The sequence below is a fragment of the Hippopotamus amphibius genome, chromosome 11, assembly GCF_030028045.1.
Source record: "Hippopotamus amphibius kiboko isolate mHipAmp2 chromosome 11, mHipAmp2.hap2, whole genome shotgun sequence".
Taxonomy (NCBI): Eukaryota; Metazoa; Chordata; class Mammalia; order Artiodactyla; family Hippopotamidae; genus Hippopotamus; species Hippopotamus amphibius.
In genome coordinates, this window is record NC_080196.1 from 20,684,059 (window position 1) to 20,701,888 (window position 17,830).

The 17,830-nt window shown below is 38.9% G+C and overlaps 3 non-coding genes across 3 annotated transcripts; all 3 read right to left on the reverse strand.

Moving 5' to 3' along the window:
- Positions 1-4,346: 4,346 nt before the first annotated feature.
- Positions 4,347-4,419, reverse strand: TRNAA-AGC (transfer RNA alanine (anticodon AGC)). The gene has a single exon. It is a non-coding gene; the product is annotated as a tRNA-Ala (tRNA).
- A 2,818-nt stretch (positions 4,420-7,237) lies between these two features.
- On the reverse strand, positions 7,238-7,310 carry TRNAM-CAU (transfer RNA methionine (anticodon CAU)). Its single transcript has one exon. It is a non-coding gene; the product is annotated as a tRNA-Met (tRNA).
- Positions 7,311-17,463: 10,153 nt separating this feature from the next.
- TRNAM-CAU (transfer RNA methionine (anticodon CAU)) lies at positions 17,464-17,536 on the reverse strand. The gene has a single exon. It is a non-coding gene; the product is annotated as a tRNA-Met (tRNA).
- Positions 17,537-17,830: the final 294 nt, after the last annotated feature.

A 17,830-nucleotide genomic window follows, 5' to 3' on the forward strand; every position in this document is an offset into this window, starting at 1 on the left:
GGATTTGAGGGGCAAAAGGTCAAGGTTGTCTTGGAAGTTTTGAACCCAGGTGCCAAGTACATGGTAGGTTGTGAATTAATGTCTGTTGAATGGATTGAAGAATTCATAATTCTATAAATGTTTGTGTAAAGAGTGAATGTGGTGATGTGTGGAAGAATGGTGGAAAGAATATAATCTTGAGTGAAGAAAGCACAGTTGGACGAATCAGCAAAATCCACTTTGAACATCTGGCTTTGCCATTTAGCAGCTGTGAAGCTGATTCTACTGAACCTCAGTTTCATCAGTAAAATGGGGATAATGATATACAGATTTATGGCAAAAATTTAAATTGGACTAAATGAAATTGAGTGAATAAAATCTTTGATAGGATTTTTGGTACACAGAAGGGAAGAAAACATGAAGACTTACAAAATCAGTTTGTGATATATTGAGGGGAATACCTGAGGCAACATACGTGGAAATGCAGATTTAAATTAAGACACATAAGTGTAGACTGTAGATATGTTTGGTAGCTATGCTTTCATCCAACTACTGTTTGGTGAGAGTCCAACAGAGGAGCCTATGGATGGTAAAAAAAATCGACTGACATCTCAGAGGGAACGAAGATCCAGATGAAGAGAAAATAAGGACAGCCCCAGCCAGAGGTCAGGCACAATTTTTCAGTGGATGCACTAATTTCCAGGTATGACGCTCTATTGAATGCGGGACTAAAAAGGAGCCCAGATATTTGGAAATATCTTGGATAACAGTAACTCTGGACCAAGGAAACTGAAAATCCAGGAAGGAGTCCTTTTCAAGGGAAAGAAATTAGATAACTCTTTTAGAACCTGGAAAACATTTTTGCCTTCAGTGTCTTCGTAGCGCGGTGGGCAGCGCGTCAGTCTCATAACCTGAAAGTCTTGAGTTCGAACCTCAAGAAAAGCAGGTCTTTCCGTTTGTTGTCTTCGTTTCCCTTGTATTTGTTTGTGCACTTATTTACCTCTGGGAGTAGTTTCTTCTGCTCTGAAGTATCAAGAAGTGAAATTTTGTCAGAGCCAGAGTTTTCCTGCAATAACCGTTCCGGGTCCCCATTAGACATGAGCTCCCCGCTCAGAGAAACGGCTGTTACCTGAGAGGTTCTGGAGACAGCCTTGAGGGTGGCTCTCGGTAGTCCAGACAAGTTATGAAAAACCACGTGGGGCATAAACCTTCTAGTGCCGAAATAACCACGTGCTCAAAATAGCCAGCAGCGCGGAAATTGTGCTTCACCATCTTCGCTGGCTGATGCCTGCAGGGTCCACGCCCGCGTTCTCCAGCTGTGCATCTCCTTCCCTTCCTGGTCGCTAACCGCAGCTTCCCAGTGGACTACAGCTCAATACAGATGCAGAAAACATTGACTTGGGGGGGGGGGGGTATCTTTAATTTTTTTTTTTTTTATGAGCCTGTAGAAGACGGGGAAATATTGGACATTGAATTATTGGAAGTGTAGTAAATTGAATCTTTCTGATTTTTTTTTTTCCCTCATATGGTTCCACACATGACAGAGCTGGCCATGTCTTAACCGACACTCCAACTTTGTAGCCAGTGGAAGAAAACAGTGGAAGAGAGATGGGGGATCTCTGAGCAGGCAGAGATGCTCAAAGAGAAAGGTCTTTGAGAGGCTGAGCTGGTCATTTCCATCTCAGCAATGCGCGGTGCTGTATGTCAGGTGGGTTCTCAACCCCTGTTATAGAAGCAGAGAGAAGTTAATTTTAATGGTGAAAAGACCTCTCCGCTAATTGGATCTGGGATTTACGTGGAGGTTTAACTTAGGAAATAAGAAAGGCCAATGACGGGGACCTAGAGAAGCTAGATTACGAGAGAACTTGCGGGTTTAAAGTCTCCTAGTAGATCCCGGTTGGGGAGGGGATTACAAAGCGCCAGAGAGTCGGGCAAAGGAAGGTTCTGAAGCCCAATGGAATTTATAGAAAATGAATTCAAGCAGGAAGAGGGGGAGGGAAGTGCTGGGAAGTCTGTCCTTAACGAGGTGTTTACCCACCTGCCTGAGACCCCATGATCACCTCCCCCTGCCTCTGTACTTCGACTGTAATACAATAACTATAGAAAGCCTTCAAAATCATAAAATAAAACAAAGAGGCCATTCTCAAGTGCCACACACAAAACCTGGATAGTTTTTTCCTCTTTTGTTTTAAAGGTTCCTGAAGATAGACAGACAGGCAATAACTTCACAGCAGAAAATACCAAGAAGCAATTCCGTCAGCATATTTATTTTAGATACGTCAGAATGTATTAAAAATAAATATACTGACTATAAGAAACTCACATAATATTATTTGTTAAGAAGTCTGCATACAGATTTACTATTTAATCATTTACTAATGGTTTGTTCTCTTTGTTTTTCATTCTTCGTCCCTCTTCCTTCCTACCTTCAATTGACTTATTTAAACATTGTTAGTAGGTGGTCTAGTGATTACCCTATACATCCTTAACATTTCCTAGTTTACTTAGAATCAATAAATTACCATTCAAGTTGAATATAGAAACCTATACCACCATTGAGTACCTTTGCCATAAGCCCTTTATGTTATGAATATAGTACATGTAGATACAATGAAAACTCTATGAGACTACGTTATAATTTTCACTTTCAATCATCAAACATACTTTAAAGAACTCAAGAGAATAACAGTCTGTCATTTTTACCCAGATATTTTCTAGCCCTGCTATTGTTCAATCATGCTATTCCAAGTTTCCTTCTGGTATAATTTTTCTTATCTCATAACTTTACTTTTTTTCTAGCACTTCTGCTAGCAATGGATTATCTCAGTTTACCTTCAAATCAAAATGTATTTTTCAACTCTTTGAACGGTATTTTTGCTATATCAGCATTCTGGTCTATTCTTCCAACACTTAAAAAAGTCATGTCATTTCTTTATGGCCTCTGCTGTTTCTGACAGGAAGTCCAAAACCATTCAGATTGAAGTTTCCCTTTAGTTTTCCTAGGCTGCTTTCAAGAATTTTTTTTCCTTTGGGTTTCAGCAGCTTAATAGTAATATTTCTGGGTGTGGGTTTGTTGGAGTATATCCTGCTTGAAGTTTACTGAATGCTTTGAATCTGGTTTAGGTCTTTTGCCAAATTTGGAAAGTTTTCAAATTTGGAAATTAAAAAAAAAAATCCCTTCTTTTCAAGGTCCTCTTTCTCCTCTTGTTTTGTGTCTCCAATGATGTGAATATAAGATCTTTATTTTCCAATTTGTCCTGGAGGCACCAGCCATCTTTTAAAATATACTTTTCACTCTGTCATTTAGACTGGGTAGTTACTATTGTCTTTCTTCACATTCGCTGACTTTTTTTCAGTCATTGTCTGCTATTAGGGCAATCCATTGAGGCGCTGTTGTTCATAATTTTCATTAATACATTTTCAGTTTGGAAGTTTCAATTTGGATTTATATATCTCATTTTTTTTACTAAGACTTTCTAACATTCAATTCATTTCAAAGAGTCCTCACCCCTAATTCTCAGAGCATTGAATAATCACTGCTTCAACGTATTTATTTGAAGATTTCAAAATCTGCATCATCTCAGCATTGATATCTGTTGATTCTCTTTCCCAAGTGAATTAAGATTTTCTTGGTCCTTCATTTGCTGAATAATGTTGGATTGTAACCTGGCCATTTTTGCATCAAATTTTGAATCTTCTTCAAATCTTATGGAGAATATTGCTATTTATGTTTTTGCAGACAATTGACTGCCTTGTGTTCAGGTTCCAAGTACCTACTAGTGTTCTGTGTGCTGTGGTTTCACAGTCCAGTCTATTTCCAAAGCCTTTCTGACGCTATTTGGAGATCTCTGGAGTGTGTGTGACCCAGTGGCCAGTGTGGACTTGGGCAGTGCGCTGTCACTTCAATTCTCAAGTCTATGGTGTGTTGTTTAGGATCGGAGCTACTTACCTATAGATCATGGGCGCATCCAGAGGTTCACTGATATCTTCACATGTTTGTCTTCCACACTGTCTTTCTCAATATTTTCTGGTTAGTTGGGACACTTGGTTTCAGTCCCTGACAAGAAAACTGGAGCTTTATTGATCCTTCTCTATCCTGAGCTTCTCAGAACTGTGCTACACTGCGGCCAATTTGCAGGAATAAATAGGAATAAAAAGTGGAACTGGGCATATCCCTTGAAATGACCAGCTATTCTGAAGAAACAGAAAACAAATTAAAGGTTGGTAGTAGATATACATACCGAAAGCCAGTAGAGCCAGCGCTGTCCTGTCTTGTCTTAGCCCAAAGAAGGGTGCAAAGTGTCTGATTTTCTCATTTCTTTCCACAGGCTGGAAGATTGGAGCTCCTTGGCTGAAGCAGTAAAAGCTGGAGAATGTGGGCATCGATCCCACTACCTCTCACATGCTAAGCGAGCGCTCTACCACTTGAGCTAATTCCCCCCTGCCAACTACTTGTTCTTTTTTTTTTTTTCTTTCGTTTTTCAGAGTACCATCTCCAATTCATTTTTCGTTCTTTTAGGTGGCCCAAACTTGAGGAAATATCAAAGCTATTAATGAGAAACCAGAAATTTGGACTCAGGGTGCATCTTCTCAAAGATGCCCCAAGGCAAGAGCGCAGTTGGTATCTATTCTTCCCCTAAGGAAAGGAAAAAGTAGCCATGGGAAAAGTTTGACACCCCAAAAGTTCATGTTTCAGATTTTCCGGGACAGAAAAGAACACTTCCGAGCTTGGGAGGAGTCACCCACAACAGCTGGCTAATGCGACAAGACTATCTCAGGATGATTAAGGAGACTCAAAAAACAAACCAAAAGAAGTGGGATGATCGCTTGTTCCTTTTAGAGGGGGTGATACACTGATTTTTCACGGATGGTGGAAGGCAAGGAAAAAACAAAAACAAAAAAACCCCACTTGTTTCCGCTCGGTTTCGAGCGGAGGACCTCTCACGTATCAGACTAGGGTGATGACCACTACACTACGGAAACTCATGCCTCATCCTCTTCCTGGGAGAGTTATTCGATTCTTGCTGCGGCGGGTCACGAAAGGTTTCACATCAACACCGTTTCAGAGAATAACCAAAAACAAAACAAAACAAAACACAATTAGAAAGCAAGACCCTTCGGAAATAAGAAGCGAGATCATATCAGAGAGAAGAAATAAAATATGGACGTTGAGGGGTGAAGATGAAGAGGGAACAGGATGAAAGGAACAGGCATGGAAGTAGGAATTTCTGTGCTCAGAAATATACCTGTTTAGTTGGAGTGGAGTGTGTGTGTGTGTGTGTGTGTGTGTGTGTGTGTGTATAAAATAGACATGGAGGGAAACAGTGATTGAAAAGCCTCAGCATGTGAAGATGCACTAGGGAGAAAACTGTGGAGGTTTAAGAACCTTTGAAAAAAATCCAGGCACATGGCTTTAAGATCAAAACGTTTTATGAAACGTTTTTATTTGGAATGCCAAGTAGGTAGGAAACAGAAACTAGAATTAGAGAGAAAGAAAAAGAAGTTATATTACAGAATTGAGGTTTATTCTTTTAGCTCCTGAGATTACCAGTAGCATGAGTCTTTCTGCCTCTCCAGCCCAGTGCACTGTCTGGCACAGAATCTATCCTCCGTAAACATAGAAAGGATAAAGGCATAGATGCATGAGAAGAAGAGAAAGATTCTGGAGAGGTTGTGCAGGAAGGATCTACAGTATTTGAATATGTGTCAAGACACTGGATGTAGAGATTTTGAGGGAGAAGAGAGTGTCAAAGCCATGTATAGAATACTTGAACCTGGGTGGTACACACAAGTGATTTTGAATTAATATCTGATGCATGGAAGATTAAATCCACTCATTTATAAGTATTTGTTTTAATAATAAATTGATGAATGCATTGGTCTGGAGGAAAAAAGTGATAAGACTATGCACAGGGCGAAAGGCTACATTTTAATACAGGAAAAAAAAAAAATCAACTTTCCACTTCTAGTTTTGCTCCACACAGCCACGTGAACTGAGAAAAAAAAAAATGGTTCAACTACTCTGAGCTTCAATTTTATCTGTAAAATGCGAATAATGATATTTGGATGAACTACAAAACTAAATCAAACAACTCGCATAAAATTAATAAACATTCAGTACAATTTTTAGCACATGGTGATGAAAAAGGATGTTTTTTTCATTCTTTTTCATTCTTTTGTAATCTGTATTACAAGGCCCCAGTGGTGGTCATCCTTCTCTCAAAGGCTCAGAGAGGCAGCAAATGGGAAGAGGTAACCACCATGGGGCTTTCAGCAAATCCCAGATGCCTCCCTTCCTTGAGTCCTTAAGGGGAAGAAACAGCACAGTCTGATTTTCAGGAAGCAAGCTCTGGACAAGCTAACCTTCAGAAATCCATCTCTGGTTGTCATTTTGGTAACATGTATGTAAGAAATAAAACAGAACATCACTTCTCTTTCACATTTTAAAAGAAAATCAACTGGGGAAAGTTGGAATCCTACAACCTATAATCACATATATCACCATATTGTCATCGGTTCCCCAAAGGATAAAGTGGTTTGTTTTACTATCCTGAAAAGGCTACTACACTGTCTACACTGTCAGCATTCCAGATGTGACCACTGTCTCCGCTTTCTCCCTCCAGCTTCCAAGCTCACAAAATGTCAGAGTTATAGTCTGCCTAGTGTAAGAACCCTCACAAACCTCTTTGATCAAATCCTCAAGCTCCCTGCATCCTTCTGCTTTAAAAGAAGCAGAAGATGGAGGGATGTAGCTCCATGAGGAAGATAATTTGGGAGTTTTATTCACTCTTGAATCACTGCACCCAGAAGAGTCCAGTAACAAGAATTATTTGTTACATGATTGAAAGAATAAATGATTTTACACTTCTTCATTGCTTAACTGCTGTTAGGTAACCTTCACAGCACCAATTTGAAGGAGAAATTTTCCCAGCTTCTTCCATCAGCCTCTTCATCATCTGCTTCTTCTATAATACAAAAATGTGATATAGCTTGTGTTTTCTGGTGTGATCTAAATTACTTCACCAATGATTTTACTGAAGTTATGGGGAAGTGCAACAAACTTGAAATCTGATTTCACCCTCCTGAGCAAAAATTGGATCATTTATCAAATGCTTATCTGGCAGTATTTGATCATTTTATTGTTGTTTTTTTTTTTTTTTTTTTTGATTTTTGTTTTGTTTTGTTTTGGTGCAGCCTACATACGTTTTCTTTTTAGCAACATAATATTAGCTGGTCTGATTGTGAAAAGCGAAAGAACTGCCTTCTCTGAGGTTCGAACTCAGGACCTTCAGATTATGAGACTGACGCGCTGCCAGCTGCGCTAAGAAGGCAGGTGGATTCAAGTTACCACATTCTAATTAAAATAGAAAATAATATCTTGCATGCATGTCAGTTTTCAGCTTTTAAAGGATGTAATCAATGTTCTTTGAAAATCACTCCTTATAAATACCTGACGGATTCTACATTCTGAAACAGCGGAGTCCACACCTTTCCAGTATACACCCAGAGGTCTTGGACACTCTGTACAGCAAGACCAGGAACAATCATACCTATCGTTTGGAGCTCTTTTCCCCTCTTGTGTTCCAATGATCTTCCTCTTCCCTCCCTCAACGATCCCAGCCCCTCTTACACTTTCCTTGGTACCTTGTGTTCAAAAGAAACTTAGGAGGTGCCCAGTTAATATTAGTTCACTGAGTAAATGAATACTCCTCAAATTTGTCTACAGTCCATATTTCTGTCTCTCTCTACACCTCCAGTTGCATGCACACAGCTGGAGACATTCTCTCTACAAAAACCACAAACTCAACTTAACAAAAAACCTCCCCGTTTTTTGTTTTTTTTTTCCCCAGCCTTTTGTGCCATTAATTAGACTAAGAGATTTATGGAGATTATTTCATATATTTCAATTGAATTCTGACCATAACTATGTATCATAATTTGCACTTTCCAGATATGTTGGCAGCTCAGAGAAGTTAAGTAATGTTTCTGCTAAGCGGTAAAGCCTGAATTGAGAAGCAGATTCTTAGATTCCAAATTGTGATCTTTTTTTCTGCTCTAGCTCATGATCTCACGGTCTATTCTTCTCCACAGTAGCTCATTCATCCACAATCTATCTAATTCCCAGCTTCCACTGTGCTGGCCTTTCGGGCTTAGACTTCCAAGTCAACTTTGGTTGATTCTCTTCCTTCAAAACCCACATCCACTGAACATTATTGACAAGTCTGAACGTTATTTTGTGAAGCTCTCTTGAATCTATCATTTCCTTTCCATTCAGTCAGTACATATTCATCAGGGAGCTGCTCTGTGCAGGGCAGTAGGCTCAGGCAATTCAGAAGGAATCCGACAACCCAGACCTCTGGGGCTAGAAGGATATATATGGACAACGGACAATCCACTTCCAATTTCACCACTTTCCATCTCCCTGGCATTAACAGCTAAATAATGCTTTTAAAAATATTTATTTTCATCATGTCCCTCTGCTTCACTCTGACCATTCTTGATTTCTTAGTTTTGATATGATCTTGCTTTTCTCTCAACTCTTTGGCCCTTCTTTCAACCTACATTGCAATTTTGCTCTATAAGGTCAATTAGATCCAATGGTGGATGGTGTTGTTTAGTTAACTGCTAGATCTATTGTTAATGAGAGAGAAGTGTTGACATCTACATTGAAAACTGTGGATTTCTCTAGTTTTCTTTTCAAGTTTATCAGTTTCGGTCATGAGTTTTGAAGTTCGGAGATCAGGGACATATACACTCAGGATAGTTTATTTCATTGGTGAGCTGACACCTTATAATTATGTAACTTCTCACTTAATAACTGGAAATTTGAAATCCACTTTGATATTAATATACCCACTTCACCTCTTTTTGATTAATGCTTGTGTGATATCTCTTTTCCAGTTCTTTACTTTCAATCTCCTATGTAACTTTAATCTTGTTTATAATGTTTAATCTCACATATAACCACCTTTGAAGTGAGTTTGTTAAGGTCAGCATATTTATTTTTAGTATATTCTGACAATCTCTGATTTTTATTGATTTGTCTAGATAATGTACATTTAATGTTATTATTGATAAGTTTGCATATAGATTTACTATTTAATAATTTATTAATGGTTTATTCCCTTATTTTTTATTCTTTGTTTTTTTTTCCTACCTTCTTTTGGCTTATTTAAACATTGTCAGTAGGTGCTCTAGTGATTACCATATACATTCTTAATACTTCACAGTACACTTAGAATGAATAAACTACTATTCGAGTTGAATTTAGAAACCTCACTGCCATTTAATCCCTTTACCATAATCCTTTTACATTATGTGTATAGTACATGTAGATACAATGAAAACTCCATGAGACAATGCTGTAATTTTCATTTTCAAATATTAAACATACTTCAAAGAACTCAAGAGAAACATAACAGTCTATCTTATTCATCCAGATATTTTCTCCTCTGCTATTGTTATGATGATAATGGAGTCATCATAGCTCAAGCATATAAAAATGGAGATGGATGATCGACCTGGTCTCAGATACATCCCTACATCAATGAGAACTTGAATTTTCTTTGAACTTTGACAAACCCAAGGATGCCACTTGCCCTATTTAGAACAACTAACCAGATGCAACCTTTTGGTCTCAAGGTTGCCCCTTGTAACTATGCAACCACTGCAGACCCCAACCACACCTTGCTCAACCAGCAGTCTTGCTTCTTGCCATCTCCAGTTATAATTCTGGACAAGCCACGTATGTAACTGTGTGTGGCCTTGTAGTTTTTTCCTTTGTAAGAGTTGTCCATTTTGTAGTCCAGTGGAATACAATTCAAGCGCTTCTTAAATCTGTCTCCTGGGCTGCAGTTCTAATAAACCCCCTACAGACACAATTTTATTTCAATCGGGTCTCCATTTCTAAAATTTTGGATAATGGTTCCTTCTTTCATGCATTCTATGTTTCCTTCTGTTATCATTTTTCTTATCTCACAACATTACTTACTCTTTTCTAGCACTACTGTTAGCAATGGATTCTCTCAATCTACCTTCAAATGAGAATGTATTTCTTTCACCTTTATGTACGAAGGGTATTTTTGCTATTGAATTAACAAGGCTTTTCATTCAGCATTTTTAAAAAGTCATGTCATTTCTTTATGTCTCCTCTAGTTAATGATATAAGAAATTCACAGTCATTCAGAATGCCATTTCCCTTTCTTTTTCCTCTGGTGCTTTCAAGAATTTTTTTTTTTTTTTTTCTGTTTTCTTTTCAGCAGTTTGAACATGATATATCTGGGTGTGGATTTATTTGTTTTTTTTTTTTTTTTTTCTTCCTGCTTTAGGCTCGCTGAACTTTTAAATCTGCTTTATGTCTCTTGCAGAATTTGGGGAGTTTTCAGTTATTAATAATGCCAATGTTTTTTTCTCCTTCTTTTCAAGGTCCTCTTTCTCCTCTTCTTTTGTATCTCCAATGATATGAGTATAAGAATTTTGCTATTTTTCTATTTATCCATGAGGCTATTTCCATCTTTTAAAATACACTTTTCTCTTTGTCATTTAGATTGAGTAGTTATCACTGTTCTATCTTCCATGCATGGACTTTTTTCCAGTCATCTTCTTCTGCTATTGAGGCAATCCAGTAGGTGTTCTTTACAATTTTTAATACAATTTTTAGTTCTGAAATCTCAATTTGGATGTATATCTTATTCTTTGCTAACACCTTCTAACATTTCATTCATTTCAAAGAGTTCTCACCCCTAAATCCCAGAACATTGAATAATCAATGTTTTAAATATTTGTCTGAATTTCAACATTTGTGATGTCTCAGTATTGGTATTTATTGATTTTCATTTCCAAGTGAATTAAGATTTTCTTTGTTCTTCACATGCTGAGTAGTGTTGGATTATAACCCGGCCATTTTTGTTTTCTGTCATTTGACTTTGTGCCTTGTACAAATCTTATGGAGAATTTTTTCATTTTTGTTTTTGCAGGCACTTGACTTCTTTGTGTTCAAGTTCCATGCCGACCCTTTTTCTGTGTGTTGTGGTTTCATAGCCCAATCCATTTCCAAAGCCTTTCCGATACTATCTGCAGATCCCCGGAGTGTGTGTAATCCAGTGGCCAGTGTGGACTTGGGCAGTGCGCTGTCACTTCAGTTCTCAAGGTCTATGGTATGTTGTTTAGGATCAGAGCCACTTATTCACAGCTTGATGGAGCATCCAGAAGTTCACTAATAACTTCACGTGTTTGCTTTCCACAGTGTCTTCCCCGATATTTTCTGGTTAGTTGGGGTACTCAGTTTCAGTCCCCGACAAAGAAGCTGGGGCTTTATTGACCGCTCTGACCTGCTCTTCCCAGGACTCTGCTTCCTTGTGGCCAAATTGTAGGAAGAAACAGGAATAAATAGAGGAATTGGGCATATCCCTTGAGATGATCAGTTATTCTGAAGAAACAGAAAATAAATTATAGGTTGGTAGTAGATGTACATACCAAAGGCCACTAGAACCAGTGCTGTCCTGTCTTGTCCTTGCCCAGAGAAGGATCCAAAGTGTCTAATTTTCTCATTTCTTTCCACAGGTTGGAAGATTTGTAGTTGTTAGCTGGAGCTCCTTGGTTGAAAGGGTAAAAGCTGGAGAATGTGGGCATCGATCCCACTACCTCTCACATGCTAAGCGAGTGCTCTACCACTTGAGCTAATTCCCCACCTTCATTTTTAATCTTTTCCCTCTAGTTTTTCAGAGTAACGTCTCCACCTAATTATTCATTCTTCAGGGCAGCCCAAACTTCAAAAAATTCAAGGTCCTTAATGTAAAACCACGACTGCACTTAGGGCACATCGATACCTATTCCTCTGCTAAGGAAGGAAGGAGAAAGTCCCCATAGGAAAAAGAAGAGACAGAGAGAATATTTTTGGACTTTACTATTGATGAAGAGAAACTGGAAATTAAGAACCTGTGTAGAAGAAAATACATGCAAAAGGAAACAGACTTTTAATTATGTTCTAGTTTTCACCCAACTTTAAACTGTTATCAGTTGTGACTTTTATATAACGGGAGTCCGAAACATCTGTGCTCCCTTACATCTTTATTTTTTTAGATTATTTTTTATTGGAGTATGGTTGCTTTGCAATGCTGTGTTAGCCTCCACTGCACAACAAAATGAATCAGCCATTCACATACAGATATCCCCTCCCTTTTGGACTTCGCTCCCATTTAGTTTTCCACAGTGTATTAGGTAGAGTTCGCTGTGCTGTACACTATGTTCCCATCAGTTGTCTATTTGATACATAGTATCAATAATGTATATGTGTCAATCCCAGGCTCCCAATTCCTCCCACCCCACCCCTTTCCCCCTTGGTATCCACACATTTGTTCTCTATGTCTGTGTCTCTATTTCTGCTTTGCAAATAAGATCATCTATTGCATTTTTCTAGATTCTGCATATATGCATTATTATACAATATATGCTTCTCTCTTTCTGAGTTACTTCATTCTGTATGACATTCTCTAGGTCCATCCACGTCTCTACAAATGACTCAGTTTCATTCCTTTTCGTGGCTGAGTAATATTCCATTGTATGTATGTGCCACAGCTTTTTTATCCTTTCCTCCATTGATGGGCATTTAGGTTGCTTCCATGTCCTGGCTATTGCAAATAGTGCTGCAATGAACGTTGGAGTGCATGTATCTTTTTGAATTATGGTTTTCTCAGGGTACATGCTGCATAGTGGGATTGCTGGGTCATATAGTAGTTCTATTTTTAGTTTTTTAAGGAACCTCCATACTGTTGTCCATAGTGGCTGTATCAATTTACATTCCCACCAACATCGCATGAGGGTTCCCTTTTCTCCACACCCTCTCCAGCATTTATTGTTTGTAGATCTTTTGATGATCCCCATTTTGATCAGTGTGAGGTCAGAATTGTAGTTTTGATTTGCATTACTCATTGTAGTTTTGATTTGCATTACCCCAATTATTAGTGATGTTGAGCATCTTTTCATGTGTTTGTTGGTCATCTGTATGTCTTCTTTGGAGAAATGTCTATTTAGGTCTTCCCCCACATTTGATTGGGTTGTTTGCTTTTTTGATATTGAGCTGTATGAGCTGCTTGTATACTTTTGGAGATTAATCCTTTGTCAGTTACTTCGTTTGCAAATATTTTCTCCCATTCTGAGGGTTGCCTTTTTGTCTTGTTTACGGTTTCCTTTGCTGTGCAAAAACTTTTAAGTTTAATTAGGTCCCATTTGTTTATTTTTGTTTTAATTTTCATTACTCTAGGAGGTGGGTCAAAAAAGATGTTGCTGTGATTTATGTCAAAGAGTGTTCTGTCTGTGTTTTCCACTAAGAGTTTTATAGTGTCTGGCCTTACATTTAGGTCTTTAATCCATTGTGAGTTTATTTCTGTGTATGGAGTTAGGGAGTGTTCTAATTTCACTCTTTTACATGTAGCTGTCCAGTTTTCCCAGCACCACTTATTGAAGAGGCTGTCTTTTCTCCATTGTATATTTTTGCCTCCTTTGTCATAGATTAGGTGACCATAGGTGCGTGGGCACTTACATCTTTATTTTTCACTAATTAGAAAGGAGAAGATTCTGTCTGGGAAAAATATAAATTATACACTATAAATAAATTGCCGTTCATCAATGAAATTGAAAACATCGAATAGGCATAAAGAAAGAGCAAAATAAATCAACAAATGCAGAGATTAACATCTTGGAAGTTAATAAAATCATTTATTAAATTATTGACTTGTTTAATATTTGATCTGCCTATTCCCTATTCTTACCTAATACTTTCATTTCAAGACAGAAGCCATATTTATACCTTAACTCCAGGCACTGAGGACACAGTGATTTGAGCCTACACAGCCTTATATTCTAGAGGAGAGACAGGAAATTTAAAAAGAAAAACTTCATAAGACACTTTCTAAAACACAGAGCGTTTATGAGGAAGGTGGCATAAGTTGATATGATAGACTGAAATCACCATAAGAGGCTTTAGCTAGGGAGGTGGTCTTGGTAGCAAAGAGACATTTGATTTAGGGTCTGAGTGCCAAGAAGTAGGCACTTTACTAAGTCTGACTCAAAATGAGAAGGCATAATGGTCAGGAGCTGAGAAATGAAGAAAGGCTCTCTGTAGACAACTGGGAAACTAGCCCAGACAGAGCCCAGTTACCAAATACCCACAGCAGAGCCAAAATGTAAGAAGTCTTCCGTCTCATTTGAAGACTATGTGCCACTGGCCTAACCAAATATTGGGTTTGCTGAAGGACCACCCATTCACAGAGTCTCCAAGAGCATCATCCATAAGATTCTTTGTGCCTGAAGAAGCTTAAGATCAAGTTGAAGGAGGGGGAAGTCTTTCAGTGGAAAGCAAAGTGCAAGGGCTCTTCACAGCTCAGCATGGCAGAATCATGACCTTCTTTATCTTTCCTTCCTGTTTTTGGACCTCATCAGGTTCTGATGACAAATACTGATAAATCTATTTCCTGCATTACCTGCTGGGGTCCCCCGACACCCATTTTAAATCATATTTCAGCTGCTTGTGCAGAGAGGAAAAATTCTATTTTGGATTCTATGTGTGGAAAGTAAATATCACCTGATTGTTTCATAATTTGAGAAATATTTCTGAAGATGTTGATTTGAACTGTCATTACAGGTACTGTAATGGTTGGGTTGAGACAGGTGGGTAAGGAACTACCTTAGCGAAGAACTATGCAAAGATCCTACTCCTATTCTTCTTTTTGAGTTTTCTCTAAGAATTCCCTTAATTTCACATTTTTGTTTGTTTGTTTGTTTTTGACAGTCTGGGTTTTTCTGGTCCCCTCTCAGACCCAGGCAGCTCAGGCCTCAGACCCACAAATTCTGTTGTCTCTCTAGGTGTCCCTCGGCAGCCTTCCCTCTTCCCCCAGGTCAACAGACCCCAAAAATGTCAATTACAAATAGTGGAAAGGCCTTCTTTTCACCAGGATCTCTCTGTTCAAAACACAGGGGTGGGAGGTCGACCCTCCCCCTAGCCAAAACCCGTGAATGCTGAGATGGAAAGGCCAGCACAGTCCAGTACGGATCACTCCCTCCGCAGCAGGTTTTCCTTTCTTGTTGTAGCACAATGACAAAGAGTATTGGTCAAAAACTGAGTCTTTGCTGTCTTTTGTGTGAAATAAGAAAAGAACCAGAAATGCATAAATTGTCATTTTTAAAGGCAATCCAATATTTCCTGGAGTTGAGTTCAGGAGAGAAGCTCTGAGGACTCAGATGTCTGTGGAGAAGGAATGAAGGAGCAAAACTGGGGAAAACGGATATCTTTCTCACCAGCTCCCAGTGCCAAGAAGGCTTTGTAATATTCAACCTAATTCCCATGTTCTAACCCTCTTTTTGACCTGGGATTATTCTAGACATGTGCCCTAACCAATTGTATGGGTCTAATCTGTTACCACAAGGTTATTTCACTGCCACCGAAGAGAACCTGAGAGGGCAGCATATCACAAATATGACTTCAGCAAAAGCACAATGAAAAACTACTGTTTCTATTAAGGATTGTGGGGGAAAGGCAGATCTAGAATATATCATCATGGGAATGATCAACCTCTGAAACAATTTTACTCCTTTGAATTGCCAGAAAGCAAGTAAAGGTCCCAGCTGGGTGGGGTGCCCAGCTGGAATTGCAGGGCTCTCTCATATGTTGTGTATTTCTCTATAAAACAGGGTTGTGATTGTTAGAGATTTTAGAAATATGGCCACCTAGGAGGAGGGGGAGGGGCAGCTTCTGTAGCCCTCTCATCTGTACCATTAAGCCCTCCCAACCCAGGTTGCTGGGTAGGGCTTCATCCCTCCTCCTGTCTTCCAGAGAAAGAAAGATAGGATTGGCATAGTAAGACACTAGGATCCTGGACAAGGATAAGGTAGGAGAGGGAAGAGGAAGAATTTTTAAGAGGACATTGGAAATCAGGGCTTTTACTCAGCCTTTAATTTTAAAGAAATGAAGGAATGGTCAGGAAATATCAACACAAAATCAAGAAAAAAACGAAGCAAACAAACAAACAAAAAAGTTCAACAAAAACACTGATGCTCCAGAGGTCAGAATCCCTTCTCATCTTAAATATCTATCAGATATTTTGAGTTTTCAAGTCACAATTTTAGTCAGCTATAATGGTAAAGTTTTTGTTTTTGTTTTTGCTTTTCATCATGAAAGAAACAAAATTTCTTTTATTCCTTTCATTCCTAAGGTCAGTAGACAACAACTCTGTTGCATTTGCCCTTCAAATTGTGAATATGAAACGAAACCAAGAATATTTCTCTCCACCTTGGACATTCTGCTCAGATTGGCTACTTAAGCATCCTGACATCCTAAGCACTCACCTGTGTACTGAGACCTAGCTATGTGCTCAGAATGAAAAGTTTCCTGCTTTTCCCAGAGAACACTCATTTTTCAAACATATTTAAGGCTCTTTCCTTACCCAGGGACTATGTGAAAACTTAGCCTCTCCTTTCCAAGAAGAGAACCCTAGTTGGTTATAACCTCTGTAAATCCTTTCTTCAAGCCTCTAATGAGCGTCCACGGTACAGACTCTGAGCAAGGCCAGCACTGCACAGGCAAAAGCATTAGCTAATGCTTGCTAATTACTGCCTATGATCCTGCCCCTGCACCAGTTGCTGTGAACCATCTAAGAATCCTGCAGGTCTCATTTTCCATATGAAGAAACATGTGAGGGATATATCGGGTACCACTATTTATCCAACTAAGCCCACCTTATGTGCAAAAAGCTCTCCTAACACCCACTTGCCTTGAGAGGTATAACGGACTCTGCTGACAATGCTAGAAAATTTGAAGCACACAGATTTCAGCAAGCAAGAAGGAAGAAGCGATTAAAACGTATCTCAAGGTTAATAACTTTCCTGACTCTTTCCTGAAAGCTGAACACATCACCTCTGCTCTCCCAACCCGCTTTACTGCCTAATGATTATCCCACAGCAGACATCTCCTCACCTAGCTTATTATGCAAAAATTTTTCTTATTTGCTTCTTGGCTGTGTCTCCCATGCCTCTCAACTGGGATGTAGCTCTATAAGGAAGGAAATTTTCAGGTTTTATTCACTCTTGAATCACTGCACCCAGAGGGGTCCACTAATAAGAAATATTTGTTGCATGATTAAAAGAATAAATGACTTTACACCTCTCCATTCCTAAACTGCCATTGGGTGACCTTCTGGGCATGAATTTGGAAGATAAATCTCCCCTGCTTCTTCCATCAGATGGAGAGGAAGATCAAAAACATAACTTGTGTTTTCTGGTGTAATCTAAAGTTCTTTACCAATGATTTTACTGAAGTTACTGCTAAGTGTAACAAACCAGAAACCTAATTTCACCCTCCTCAGCAAATGTTGGCTCATTTTTCAGATGCTTATCTAATGGCAACTGAAGTGCACTTGGTGCAGGGTTTTTCCTAGTCAGCAGATTTTGGCAACATAACTTTAGGTGAGGTGTACTGCGAAAATGTCAAACTGCCCTCTCTGAGGCTCGAACTCAGGACCTTCAGATTATGAGACTGACGCGCTGCCTGCTGCGCTAAGAGGGCAGGTGGCACATGATGTCTTCATTGAGGGTAAAATAGGAGATAGCTTTTCAACCACCATGATTTTATGTCTCTAGCTTTTAATAAATGCAATCCATGGTACTTGAAAATCGTTCCAATAAGCCAATGCTGAACCCACTGGACCCCAGATCAGGAATGATGCAGTCCATGCCTTTCCAGTATTGACCCAAAGATAAGATCATCTGCGTTGCATGCCTGGGGACAATTAATGTGCTGTATTTTGTTAGTCTTGTGTTCCAATGATGTGCTTTCTCCTGCCCTCAGATCTCAGTCGAT